This window comes from Hyaena hyaena, unplaced genomic scaffold (assembly GCF_003009895.1).
Source record: "Hyaena hyaena isolate Hyena2069 unplaced genomic scaffold, ASM300989v1 scaffold_47, whole genome shotgun sequence".
NCBI lineage: Eukaryota > Metazoa > Chordata > Mammalia > Carnivora > Hyaenidae > Hyaena > Hyaena hyaena.
The window spans coordinates 1,900,131-1,914,117 of record NW_024080679.1 but is presented as its reverse complement, the minus strand read 5'-3'; the positions used below and the strand labels follow the sequence as shown (position 1 = coordinate 1,914,117).

At 39.7% G+C, this 13,987-nt stretch overlaps 1 non-coding gene across 1 annotated transcript; it reads right to left on the bottom strand.

The window, feature by feature from the left end:
- Positions 1-12,750: 12,750 nt before the first annotated feature.
- LOC120230806 lies at positions 12,751-12,916 on the bottom strand. Its single transcript, XR_005528170.1, has one exon. It is a non-coding gene; the product is annotated as a U1 spliceosomal RNA (small nuclear RNA).
- Positions 12,917-13,987: the final 1,071 nt, after the last annotated feature.

Below are 13,987 nucleotides of genomic sequence, written 5' to 3'. Positions count from 1 at the left end.
CATCCTGGACTTCTGGACTTATCCTGAGCCATCGTTTTATTTTCTAATTTCCCAAAATCTTTATAGAAGTTTGATATACCCGAGACAATGGTATAGCTGTTCAAGAAGTACAGATGAAACATGTGACTTCAGAAAAGTCTCCTGTGTCCTACTCAACTGAGTGTCTATTGATGGGAATATTGATTTCTTTTTTAATGTTTTTTATTTATTTCTGAGAGAGAAAGACAGTGTGAGCAGGGAAGGGTCAGAGAGAGAGAGACACAGAATCTGAAACAGGCTCCAGGCTCTGAATTAGCTGTCAGTACAGAGCCTGACGCAGGGCTCGAACCCACAAACTGTGAGATCATGACCTGAGCCAAAGTCAGACGCTTAACCAACTGAGCCATTCAGATGCCCCTCTTGGTGGGAATATTGAATGGGATGAGTAGATGTTGGGTGGCAGCTTTTGTTTTCCTCATAGGAAGTGAACTTCCAATTGCTTTAATGTTGTATAAATAAACCACTTTCCCCCAAACATGTTTACATCATGGCACCAACAGAAAATGACATTATTTGCATATATCAATGGTATAATCACGTGAAACTGCCCAGGAATATAAGCAACCAGCATGGCGCTCTGGCCACTGTACCCCTCACCTGTAGTGGCTGAATGAGGTTTATCTCTCAGTACCTCTGTAACTACACTGGTTGGAAGGCTTTACTTCAACAACTATCTACCCAACAATGGTTTAGATGGTCACTATCTGGATAGTTAGTTTTGCTTATTTTGAAGTAATAGGAGAGGAAGCTGCAATATTTACTACTCCTCAATATTCTGTTGTGATACAAAGATTCCTGAGAATGGCCTCACGTGCTTTATGAAAACCAATCTAGTCCTACAATAAAAGCCTCGTTTACCATTCCCACTATTATTAAGAGCTTTATGATATGGGCTTTGGCATTTTAAAAAGATTTTACTAGTTTTCTTAGAACTGTGGATAGTATATTATCCCATTCATATATTTTCAGGAGAAAGGTTAAAAAATATGTCTGATGGAGAGTACCTAAGGATGAGTAACCTTGAAAAGAGCAAAGTCTGCAGCAAGATTTGATGCTGGAGCGCTGTAGTCCCTGGAAGGCTGTCATCTAATGGAGGACACCATGTTCTCGTGTATTGCTTTAGAAAGCTGAGCCAGAATCTATAGTTCCAAGTTTTATAGAGAGAGATATTTTAGGCTCCATAGTTAAGAAAAAAAGAATAAAAGTAAATTAGAAAAGAGTAGTTTGCCTTTGGAAGGACTGGACACGCCTTTATCTGAAAAGCTTATAAAGATGGCTGAAGACCATTCGGGATTTAGAAGACGAGCTTGCCCGGAGCATGTGTGTGGTTAATGGATATGATATATAATGCCCCTATTCCATCAGTTGTCATCTTACTTTGGTATATTTCACATGCTATATCGGTTACCAACTGGCAGCAAGTTATCTCATGTTCTATTTCCTAAAGTATGTTTTGGCAGATACTTAAAATAATCTGTTAGTGGCCCTAAAGTTCAAGGGTCTTCGTGTTAGAAGATTCACTGTGAGGGGAAAGACTAGTTCGTGGTGACCAGAAACTAGATAAAATACCCTGAGAAAGATGAGCAATAGCAGATATATTTTTTTTTTAATGAGCGAAACCAAAGCTTCGTTAATTACATATTGGCCCGAGGGAATGATACAGAGGAAAAACATCTTTATTTTAAAATGATATTTGTAGGACTTTTTTCAGCTGTCAGAAGCTCCCTTCAGCATGAGTTATTGAACATAAAGCTATTGATTGAATGTCCTGGAGGAGCAACACAAATCTCAGTATCCAGGGAAATAGGTGAGTCGCACTGACTGATCGTTAGTTATAAGACAATGTGTCAAAGACAGTGCAGGCTCATTGATAAAGGGAGTTTGTTCCTCCCATTCCACTATGCGTTTCTGAAGCCGGGTATAGGGCTTGTGAGAAAGAGTCTTTCAATAAATGTTTGTTAAGCAGTTGTAGGAACTGATGCGCTAGTGGGCACAGAGTAACTCAAAGGGTCCCCAGTTATCTTTCAGCAGTTTTCAAATTTATGCAGCTTCTCTCCTTGAGCATAAATATTCTAAGTTCCAGCTCATGTTATGTCCTTTTCTTGATGTCTTCACTGACTGTTCTAATGATAGGGAAAAATCTGTTATAAGATGGCCGACAGGACTGATAAGGAAATACTTGTCCCTGATCAAAGGCTCTCCCTTCCAGGTTCTTCTTCCCACCCTGATTGTCACACACATTAATGAGGAATGTGGAAGTAACAAGCTATAAATTATTCCCTCTGCTGATGCTCTGAGTTCAGACCTCTGGAGAATGATCTCCCCTGAGCCCTCCATTGTAAAATAAACCTCCTCCCTTCCAAGATCCCGGAGGGCCAGGCTGGATTCCACAACACTAACACTCTTTGACCTCATTCTTTGGATACTTATAGTACTTGTGGCCAGGATCATATTGTTTAACTTTATCATATACTGTCACATCTTGTGGTCTTTGGTTCATTGTCTTGCACCCAGAACTAAACTATCACTGCCCAGATGCTTATAATTGCATCTTATTCTCCCCCATTCACCCTGCACCAGTTATATGGGACAGGGCTTTGAGTAAACCCTTACTAAGTACGTGTTTCTTAGTTGCTCTGAAGAACCGGGCCAATTTGCCAGATGTGAGAAACTCCCATTAATTTATAATCGCTGTAGAAAGGTGTTTCATTACCAGGCTTGCCACAGAGATTTAGTGGATTCTTGGTGTGGAGGGAGGAGAAAAAAGTGGGGAGATGAGGAGGGAAATGATGGTGGGTCCTCCCCAGATATCCCTCTTTGCTTCAAGCTGGCCCCGATAGATTCGGAAATAAAAGGGAACACTTGTCACAATATCCATAGAGTGACCTCCCTCAAAATTAGGTAATTTAAATAATCCTCTTCCCTCTAACACCACCCCCAAGAGGCTGGAAGTTGATAATTAAATATTATCAACTTGTAACCCAACTAAGGAGTTTGCCCCTTGGTAAGTTACAGACAGAGACTAAGCCAGGGGGAGTGGTCACCGAAAGTAATCTTCATTTGCAGAAAATAAGAAAGTTGTGGGGAATCATTTCCAAAGCCTAGATTCCTGAGCAAGGGTGGGCAGGTTCTTTTATTTAGGGTTTAAGATGAATATTCAGAAAAGGGAGCTTTGTTATCACGTATAAAGGCAGGCATTATACTGTGCGGGTGTCCTTCGAAAACAAGCCTATACTTGCATTGTTATGTTAATGAAGCCGTGATCCTCCTAGGGCAGAAACTTGAATATATATATATATATATTTTACAAATAGTTTATTGTCAAGTTGGTTTCCACATAACACCCAGTGCTCATCCCCACAAGTGCCCCCCTCCATGCCTATCTCTCCCCTGCACCCCCACACCCATCAGTCCTCAGTTTGTTCTCAGCATTCAAGAGTCTCTCATGGTTTGCCTCTCTCCCTTTCCCCCACTATTTTCCCCCTTCTTCTCCCCCATGGTCCTCCGTTAAGTTCCTCCTAATCCTCCTATACGTGCAAACTTGTGATATTTGTCCTTCTCTGCCTGACTTATTTCGCTCAGGATAACACCCTCAAGGTCCATCCATGTTGCTACACGTGGCCAGATTTCATTCTTTCTCATTGCCATGTGGTATTCCATCGTATAGATAAACCACATCTTGATCCATTCGTCCGTTGATGGACATTTAGGCTTTTTCCAAAATAAACTCACAATGGATAAAAGACCTGAACGTGAGACAGGAAACCATCAAAACCCTAGAGGAGAAAGCAGGAAACAACCTCCTTGACCTCCACCACAGCAACGTCTTACTTGACACATCCCCAAAAGCAAGGGATACAAGAGCAAAAATAAACTATTGGGACCTCATCAAGATTAAAAGCTTCTGCACGGCAAAGGAAACAATCAATAAAACTAATAGGCAACCAACAGAATGAGAAAAGATAGTTGCAAATGACATATCAGACAAAGGGTTGATATCCAAAATCTATAAGGCACTCACCAAACTCCACACCCGAAAAACAAACAACCCAGTAAAGAAATGGGCAGATGATATGAACAGACACTTCTCCAAAGAGGACATCCAGATGGCCAACAGACACTTGAAACGATGCTCAGCATCCCTCCTCATCAGGGAAATACAAATCAAAGCCACACTGAGATACCACCTCACGCCGGTCAGAGTGGCTAAAATGAAAAAATCAGAGAACTCTAGATGCTGGCGAGGATGTGGAGAAACGGGCACCCTCCTACACTGTTGGTGGGAATGTCAACTGATGCAGCCCCTCTGGAGAACAGTGTGGAGGTTCCTCAGGAAACTAACACTAGAACTCCCCTATGACCCAGCACTAGCACTGCTAGGAATTTACCCAAGGGATACAGGAGTGCTGATGCCTAGGGGCACATGGACCCCAGTGTTCATAGCAGCACTCTCCACAATAGGAAACTTGAATATTTTAAGGAAGCAGAGATTGGATGGGGCCTTGGACTCCTTATCTTGGGTAGAGCATACAAGACCTTGCTGGTTCCTAGGCTGGAACCCAATCGATTAACCTTGAATCCAGTCTTCTGCAGAGACAGCCAGTGTATTTGCTAGTGGGGTCAGAAAAGAAACAACAGCTGATTAGGGAGAAGCGGATCTCTGAAAAAAAACAAGCTTTATATTTTCTGCTGTTTTTAACCTCATTAACCCAATGGGGCACTATTTCAATCCTGCAAGTAAAACTCCAAAATGTGCGATAGGTCAATCTTGACTTTTGAAGCAGCACTTGGAATTTTACCGCTGATTTAATTCTCTCTCTTGTGGTTAGGTTGTTTCCTAGCTTATTAGTTAGTTTTTGCATTTCCTTTGTTCCCTTAAGGTCTTTACCGAAGTTTTTGCATTTCTTTGCCATTCTAATACCTCCTAGGAGGTTCTGTGAGAAGAGTTCTGGGGCCAGGAAGCCGGTGGGGCTTAGATCACTGAAAGTAGCTGGAAGCCACATATGACTTGTGTCCCGAAAGCTGTCTGGTCTTCCTTTTTCTGGGGCCCCCTAAATCTTTCTCTTACAAAATCTATTCCCCAACATGACTGGGCATCTTGAAGTGTCTGCCAATTCAGCCATCAGTGATCCAAGTAGGAGTGAAGCCTTCTCAGAAGCTCCCAGTGGGTGGTCAAGACTGATAAAAACAGCCCCAGGCAATAGGCTAAATAAGGAAAGAGAATACTCAAGGCTTTCTTAGCTTTTCTGAGGTTCAGGCCAACTTCTCCCCTGGAGGCTAGTTTTACCCCAAGTGGGACCACTTAAACAAACAAACAAAAAAATACCCTTTAGTAATTTAATATACTTTCTTTCTACAGAAGGTTCTAGGACCGTGTCTGTCTTATAACTGATGCTCTACTGTTTTAAGAATATTTAAAAAGTAACTTCTAGTGACTTTGTTAAGTGACAATAAATCAGGGCATAAAATAGAATGCACAGTATGATTCAAGACGAAACCTCCCTCCTTCTCCATACAATATGCACATATATCTCTTTATTCTTCTGTATTTTTCTATAGACAAAACAGAAAGGACATGCAGCAAACTTCAATGGTGGTTATCTTTAAGGATTTTAATGTTTATCATACATTTCCCCCTTTGCATTCCGCACATTTTGTATGTTCCTATAGTCAGAAAAAGAAACACTTCAAAAGTGGCTTGGTCAGTAGGGAAAGAGGGTTGGGGGTAAACCCAAACTGCAATTACTCTTGCTTTTCTGATGCAAACTCTAGGAGTGGGGCAGGGATCTTCACCAGAAGGCAGTAGAGAACAGGGTGCTGCTAACTGGGTTCCCCAAAGCTTCTGTTGCAAATCTCAAAGCAGCTCTTTGGGTTTAATAACAAAAGCAGCAACCGAGGGATGTAAGATATGAACTGTTAAGGAGTAAGTGTGCCTTAGTTTGGAACCACAGAAGTTGGGGGAGTTAGAAAATCCTTGCTCTATGAGTTCTAGTTTTGTCATCTTCCAGGGTATTCGATGTTGACAGGAGGTGGTAGACGCCTGAATGCCACATAGACCTTTTCAAACCTGCATTCAGCTCGAAGGATTCATAAGAGTGAGCGAAACTTAGCTAGAAGTCAAAAGTCTTGCGACGGGGGTGTAGCTGGGGTCGGGACAGCACCAAGGTCCAGAAGTCACTGGCACAAGCAAGCGCCCTCTGCAGAGGAAGGGAAAGCACTTAGGAAGACTCTTGCAGTCAGCGATGTGGGCAACCTGCCTGGGCTTTCCTTTCACTTCAATTCAGTCTCCTTTTCAATCCAGGAATCGCTTGTGTGCTACTTCTCCTGAGATAGCCATTCGCCTTTCATTTGAACATTTCTGTGACTGTTCACTAGGATTTGATCTAACCTATTCTTTTGTTAGCTAGGCCTTGCACGGATGCTATTATTACTCTTGTGGAAGTCCTGCTCACTGGTTTTTAATTCCCCGTAAGTTCTCTTCCACATGACAAGCCTTTATGCACTTGTAGGTGACTTTGTAGTCCATCCAACCCTCATCTCCTTTTCTTCCTCCCTCACTTGTGTCTACTGTTAAGATTGTCAGGGCTAACCTCTTGCTTTTCCAGTCTTTCTTGCAGTTATGAGTGTCCTTTGATATGGCTCTTGCCCGTGAGATACATGTAGAAGTTCATGATATCTGGAAACCACAGGGAGACACTCAACATGGAGATATTGACCACAAAAGCCTTGACAACTGAACCAATGCAGACAGCTACCTACTTCTGATTTCTTGATATAAAAAAAGAAAATCAACTTTTGTTTGTTGAAAGCAATATATTGAAGTTTTCTGTTACTTGCATGCAAACGCAATGGTGGCTAACAGGAATTTCACGTTTCCTAACCCGACACTTCCTTTCGCACTGTGGAAACTACTGAATCCTGCCGCTCTTCACTGACAGTCCCCAGTGCTTTTCTGCTTTTGTGAAAACGTACCCTCTTCTTTATGCCTGAAGGCTCTTCCCTCCTGACCAGAGTTTATTTATCCTTCACATCTTTCTTTAATGCAGATCCCAGCCAGAAATACTTTCTTACTTCTTAAAGCGAACTCCCCAATGGCTTTCTGAAGTGCTTCTCTTCTTCCTCTCCTTTATCCATCCTTCCATGGAGCGCAGACATTTGTATATTTCTCTTACCCTTATTCACTCCCTCAATAAGGCTGGAGCTGTTTCAAAGCTGATTTCTACACCTTTCTCTGTACTCTCATATCTTTTGTGATATGGCCTTGCTAATAGAAAGTGCAATTTGTTTTATTTCAGTTCAACAACTATTTATCATCTCATTTCCTTTTCAATAGCCTACATATTGGTTAAAGTTTATGCGGGCATCTTAAGAAAGAGTTCAGTTTTTCAGAAAAAACAACATTAACTGACTTTAGCGAATGCCTCTGGGATGTCATGTCCTGAAGAAAAAAACAACTATTATTGGGTTACTCAAATGCCACTGTTTAGTGGTTGTCATTAGAAGAATATCCATTAGTATCTGGAGTTCTAACGTTTAGAGGAAATGCTTTGTTGATGGGATCACTTTGATCAATGCTCCAGAGCTATTTGAAGTTTAGAACATAAAGTGTGGAGAGGAATACCCATCAGGCTCACTGGATTTTAGGCACCGTGCTTTGGGCCAGACCACTTCACTTAGTCTGATCCCTCCTCAGCTTCCATGGGAGCTCGTGGCTTGAACCCAGGGAATCAGAGCTGATGACTCCTATTTTCTGAGATAGCTCTGATATTTTTCGGAGAATGGGATTAAGGAGATTCGAGTGATTTGATTTGGGGCTACTTATTTACGTTTAGTTGTTGTTTTTCAAGAGAAATGCATCTTATTTTTACAAGACTATAGTGGGTTGTGAGAAAGGGCTAGATGTGTACTGATTTATTTGTTTATTTTTCCTTATTAATTTCTTTTATTATGGAAGGAACACTTCACATGAGATCTACCCTCTAACATCTTTTTTCACAACATCTGAAAGCAATGATACGGTATTGCTGACCATATATAGATACAGTGTGGTACAGCATATCTCTTGAATTTATTCATTTTGCATAACTGAAACTTTATGCCCATGTATTAGCAACTCTCCCTTTCTTCAACCCCGGCCCCAGCAAACCACCATTCCTCTCTTTGATGCTATGAACTGGACTATTTTGGATACCACATGTGAGTGGACTCATGCACTATTTGTGTTTCTGTGACAGGCTTATGTCGTTTAGTTGGAAATGGCAACATTTTATGGGAAATTGTAATTTTTGTTTATGTTTAGCATAGACTATTTAGGAGCCCCTCACTGCAATGGCATTTTCCTTTCTTTTATTTGTGCCTGTTTTTTCTTTCTTTAAATTTTCTTGTTCCCTTCCTACCTTCTTCTTCTTTTTTTTTTTTAACCCCATGCTCTTTTTTGATAAATGATGAACACGTAGCACCTCTCACTTATGAAGTTCCTAATTTGTGACAGGCACTGTGCTGGGTGTCTTATAAGCATCATTTTACCGAATTTTCACAGGGACAACATGACTTTATCTCGTTTCCCCCCATTACATACGACGGAACTGAAATTAGATAAGTTACCATGTAGCACAGCCAGTGAATGGGAAAGTCAGCATCTGAAAACAGATCTTTTTTCTCCCTCCTTTTTAAAACCTATGATCTTTTTTCTTCTAAGAAGAAAATGGTAAGCACCCATGTGGGTACGAGGGTGAGAAATTTGCACGTATTTTCTTTCAAATGTGGGTTTTCATAATATCTCTTTTGACTTGACATTTTACTCAGAGCAGTTCTTTAGTGAGTGTCTAAATTTAGATGAAATACTTGGTTGTACAAGGGATTTTACATCTTTATTTGAAAAGTATTAATTAATTTGATTCTTTTCTTCTGGGAACTACATAGACATTTTCAAGGACAGGTCTTCAATATCATCCGAATTTAATTAAACTGATTATCCCTTAATTCAAGCTATTTTTATTGAGCCATTATAATTAATTTTGAGAAAAAAGGAAGTGTGCTAAAGTGAAGCAGGGATAGGTGGGAAACAAGCAAATTGATATCAGTATGAGGGGAGGGGCTGCCTCTGCTGAGTTTGGTTAAGTGGGCTCACTGAAGTTTGAATATTAAGGCTGAGCTGATTGGAAAATCATCTAATCCATTTAATAGTGGGGTTTCTGGTGCAGCTTCGGGGCAGAAAGCCCCCTGATACATCCTATCGTTTCTCTGTGGATTTTAAATACTTCTTTTTCACATTTTAAACCCAAATGCATAGAATTTTCTAGTGTTTTTCCCCCAAAAATGAAAGCTTCACCAAAGAAAACATACAGATGGCAAGTAAGCGTATGAAAAGATGTTCCACATCATAGGCCATCAGGGGAATGCGGACGGAGCAGATGAGATAGCACCACACACCTATTAGAATGGTCATATCTGGAGCACCGAAGACACCAAATGCTGGAGAGAATGTGAAGCAGTGGGAAGTCTCGTTCATGGCTGGTGCAGATGCAAAATGGTACAGTCACTTTGGAAGATGGTTTGGCTATTTTTCGCAAAACTAAATGCACTCTTACCATACGACTCAGCAATTGTGTCCCTTTGGATTTCCCCAAAGAGTTGAGAACTTACATCCACACAAAAATATGCACATGGATGTTTACAGCAGCTTCATCACAGTTGTCAAAACTTGGGACCAACCAAGATGTCCTCCAGTAGGTGAGTGGATGAATAAACTGTGGTACGTCAAAACAGTGGATCATTTACAGTGTAGAAGAGAATTGAGCTATCAAGCCATGAAAAGACATGGCGGAGACTGAAATACTTATTACTAAGTGAAAGAAGCCAATCTGAAAAGGCTACATCCTGTATGATTCTAACTACATGACATTCCGGGAAAGGCAAAGCCATGGAGACAGTAAAAAGATTAGTGGTTGCCAGAGGTTAGAAGGGAGGGAGAGGGGAATGGGTGGAGCAGAGAGGGTACTTAGGGCAGTGCAACCAGTCTGTATGACACTAGAATGGTGGATACGTGCCCGTAAAAATGTGTCCGCATAGAGGGAATCATGTACTTTCATAAAAGATCCAACACAACAAGTGAACCATGATGTGAACTATGGACTTTGGATGACTGTGATTTGTCACTGTAGGTTTATCCGTTGTATCAGATGTGCCACTCTGATGCGGGATGTTGATAATGGGGAGATTATTCATGCATGGAGGTGAGTGGTGTGTGGGAAATTTCTGCACCCCGTGCTCAAATTTGTGGTGAACCAAAAACTGCTCTAAAAAATAAGGTCTATTAAAAAAATAAAAGTTACTGGTATAGGTAGAGAATGTGGTATTCTGAAAAATTAAACAAATGTAATACACAGAAACATGAGGTGCCTGGGTGGTTCAGTTGGTTAAGCATCAGACTCTTAATTCTGGCTCAGGTCATGATCTCACAGTTCAGTTCGTGGGATCGATTCCTGCTTCAGGCTCCACACTGACAGTGCTGTGCTTTCCCTTTCCAAAAAAAAAAAAAGAATACACAAAAACACAAAACCCAACTAATACAGAACTTTAACTTGCTACCTAATTATTTTAAAAGCGCTTTAAGTTAACCTGTATGGGAAGTAACAAATGTAAAAGTGGTTTCATTGATTATTTTATCACTGCCAAAGATACTGACAACTTCTATTTTCAGATTTGCCCTATTTACACCTGTGTGAGTTTGACATATGAATAAACCATGATACATGAAAATATAATTGTGTCATCTCTTTATTGGTATCAGGTGCTGGTTTGTTTTCTTTTTCAATTCTCTAATCAGATGTATAAACACAACCTATTTGAGTCAGTTGGGAAGTGTTAACATAGAAATATCACCACGTGGCTTCATGGTTTATGTATCTTTAATATCTGTAATTTAGGACAATAATGAATACAGATGAGATTGTTGCTTTGGCCTGGAGGTATTCATCTGGTAGAAATAGCCATTGGAACTGCATCAGCATGAAATTAAAGTCTCAGACTTCAGAGTCTTGACCCATAGAAACATAATCATTGAGAGTTTAGAATACAGATCATCTGGTTTACTTTTCAAATATTTGTAAATATCCACTATTGTAGAAAAAGGTATTTGAATAGTAAGCTTGTGAAAAAATGATTTTTACTATTTTATAAAATGTGCGGAGTATGTTCATGGGATTTGAAGAGACGGTAACCTGAAAAATCAGGTGAACAATGCAAAATAAGTAGGGAAAAAACCCCTAACTGTCCCAGACGCTAACTAATCTTTCAGAGTCCTGTAATACCAAGCATTTATAAGTAAATCACAAGTTTCTAAATAAAATGGTTCCCACACACACACACACATACACACATACACACACACAAATATATATATTTTATATGTATGCATATGATATATGTATTTTTAATCAGTTGATGTTTTAAACCCCTGGCATATCTATCTCTATCTTTGGTATATACATATAAAATGTATTCATACATTATACATATATATATATATAAATTATATACATGTTCTACTATACTAAGTCTTTTAAAACATATACTAATATAGATTTTAAAAAGTATAAGATAAAAATAAAAACCCTAATATTTAGCTGCTTTTTTATTAATTTACTGTGTAACATCATTTTTCTACCAGTAAAATTTTATTAATGGTGTTCCAGTGATTTGCTTTTTTTTTTTTTTTAACATTTATTTATTATTGAGAAATGGAAAGAGACAGATCTTGAGTAGGGGAGGGGCAGAGAGAAAAGGAGACTCAGAATGTGAAGCACACTCCAGGCTCTGAGCTGTCAGCACAGAACCTGACGCGGGGCATGAACCCACAAGCTGTGAGATCATGACCTGAGTTGAAGTCTGATGCTTAACGGACTGAGCCATCCGGGTACCCCTTTGTAACTTGCTTTTTAGATGTTTTGCTCCTAGTGATAACCTTGACTACCATGGGCTATTAGCTGAAGGCAGAATATAGACTCAGTGTGAGGCTTGTCATTAGTTATGATGGTTGCAAATTCATATCTTAAGTAGTCTCCTTGATAATTTCAGTGTGAAGATCTTTTCTGATCTCATTATCTAATGAGATATTATTATTCTGATATCATTATCTAATGAGATCATTATTATTTTTATTCTCAAATGGAATTAGTAGAGAAATTGTTTTAGTTGTAGGAAGATTCCGTTTTGACATTTTTTGTTGTTCTTGTGTACTTTAATTATAAATATTATATATATATAATATATAAATATTATATATTATAGGTCACCTATGGTTTCCTGTAGGTATATTTTAAAGCTACATTTCCATATTGCGAGGGTTATTTATATTAAAATAGTTTGAATAATATATTCTGTAAAAACATTTGACCAGAAGCCCACCTTGTAATACTCTGATGGATATTATTACCTTCACAGCCTCCATCTGGTAGTCACTGTCCTTAGATTTCTCTGTCCTTGACGTTTGACTATATGACATGGTAATCCATACAGTAAATGTTATTTTCTTTCTCTCTCTCTCTCTCTCTTTCTTTCTTTCAGAGAAGCATTTTTTAGTAAGGTTGATATACTGTGGTGCTGCAGTTATAATAGACATCAGAGTTCTGTATGTTCTCTCAAAAAATAACAGGCAGGAGCTAGAAAGAAAGAGTGAGTGCTCCATGTTTGGTTTTAGGTACTAGCTGTCAGAGGAGAGCACGAACTCAGTTCCCCCATTACCACAAATTCAGCAGTCAAGTTTCCCACACTTGGATAAATTGCATGGGCCAGCACATCCGGAGTACAAAGGATCAGCCTCATCCTGGTAAACTACCTTTGTGATCAAGTAAATGGTACATTCGTTCTTAATTTTACACAAGTATACTAAGAACTAGTTTTCCCTGCGCCCCAGAGGAATATCTTGGCAAATCCTGCTGTGAACATTGCATGCTGCCATTTTGGAGGCCCCTTGTATATACATAATGGCAGAAAGAGATAGCTATGTGGGCTGCTTTTGTACAAATAGCATCTTTAATATATATATTTTTTCTAAATAGAGGCACACTTAAACATTTGTGACCTAGAGAGTCTCATCTACAGTAAGCGTAGTATGTTGAACACAGAAATGGAGCAGTGCTCAGATGAATAGCTCCCTAGTAACATAGAGGAGGGCAAGACAAGAAGGTCACGATGGCTCAGCTGGATTCATAATTGTACACTCTGTGCGCTTCCGTTGCGTAACGTTCTACCACTCTGTTTAGTTCAAGTCCCCCTCCTTTTTGGATTTCCTAGATATTTATCTCCAACTCTGTTCTTTTTTTTTTTTTTTTAATGTATATTTCTGAGAGGCAGAGACACAGCGTGAGCAGGGGAGGGTCAGAGAGAGACTGAGACACAGAATCCGAAACAAGCACCAGGCTCCGAGCTGTCAGCACAGAGTCCAACGCGGGGCTTGAACCCACCAACCGCGAGATCATGACCTGAGCCAAAGTGGGACACTCAACCGACTGAGCCACCCAGGCGCCCCACTCCAACTCTGTTCTTATTGGATTCCAGAGGTACATGAAACCTTGAAGTTTAAAGGAGCCTAGAATATACATAATCTAACTCCTATTCAAAGCATAAATCCTCTCCACAAATGTCTTAGAGATGGAAGTCCAGTTTCTGGGTTTTCACTTGTAGCATGGGCTGCTACTTCTACCATAAGACAGGTGTAATGGCTCCCATAATAGCTCCTAATCTTTTTAAGGTCAAATATTCACAGATCTTCAGTTGTAATAAACGTGACAAAGAATTGTCAATACGATGCCGAATTCCTCCTAACATCCTATAGTCTACTTTGCCATTTTTTTCTAAAATTTGAAAAATATGCGAAACAAACATGAAACAACAAACATAAATAGTCTCTACTGTCCCTACTTTCAAAACTTTTGTAAGCATTTCT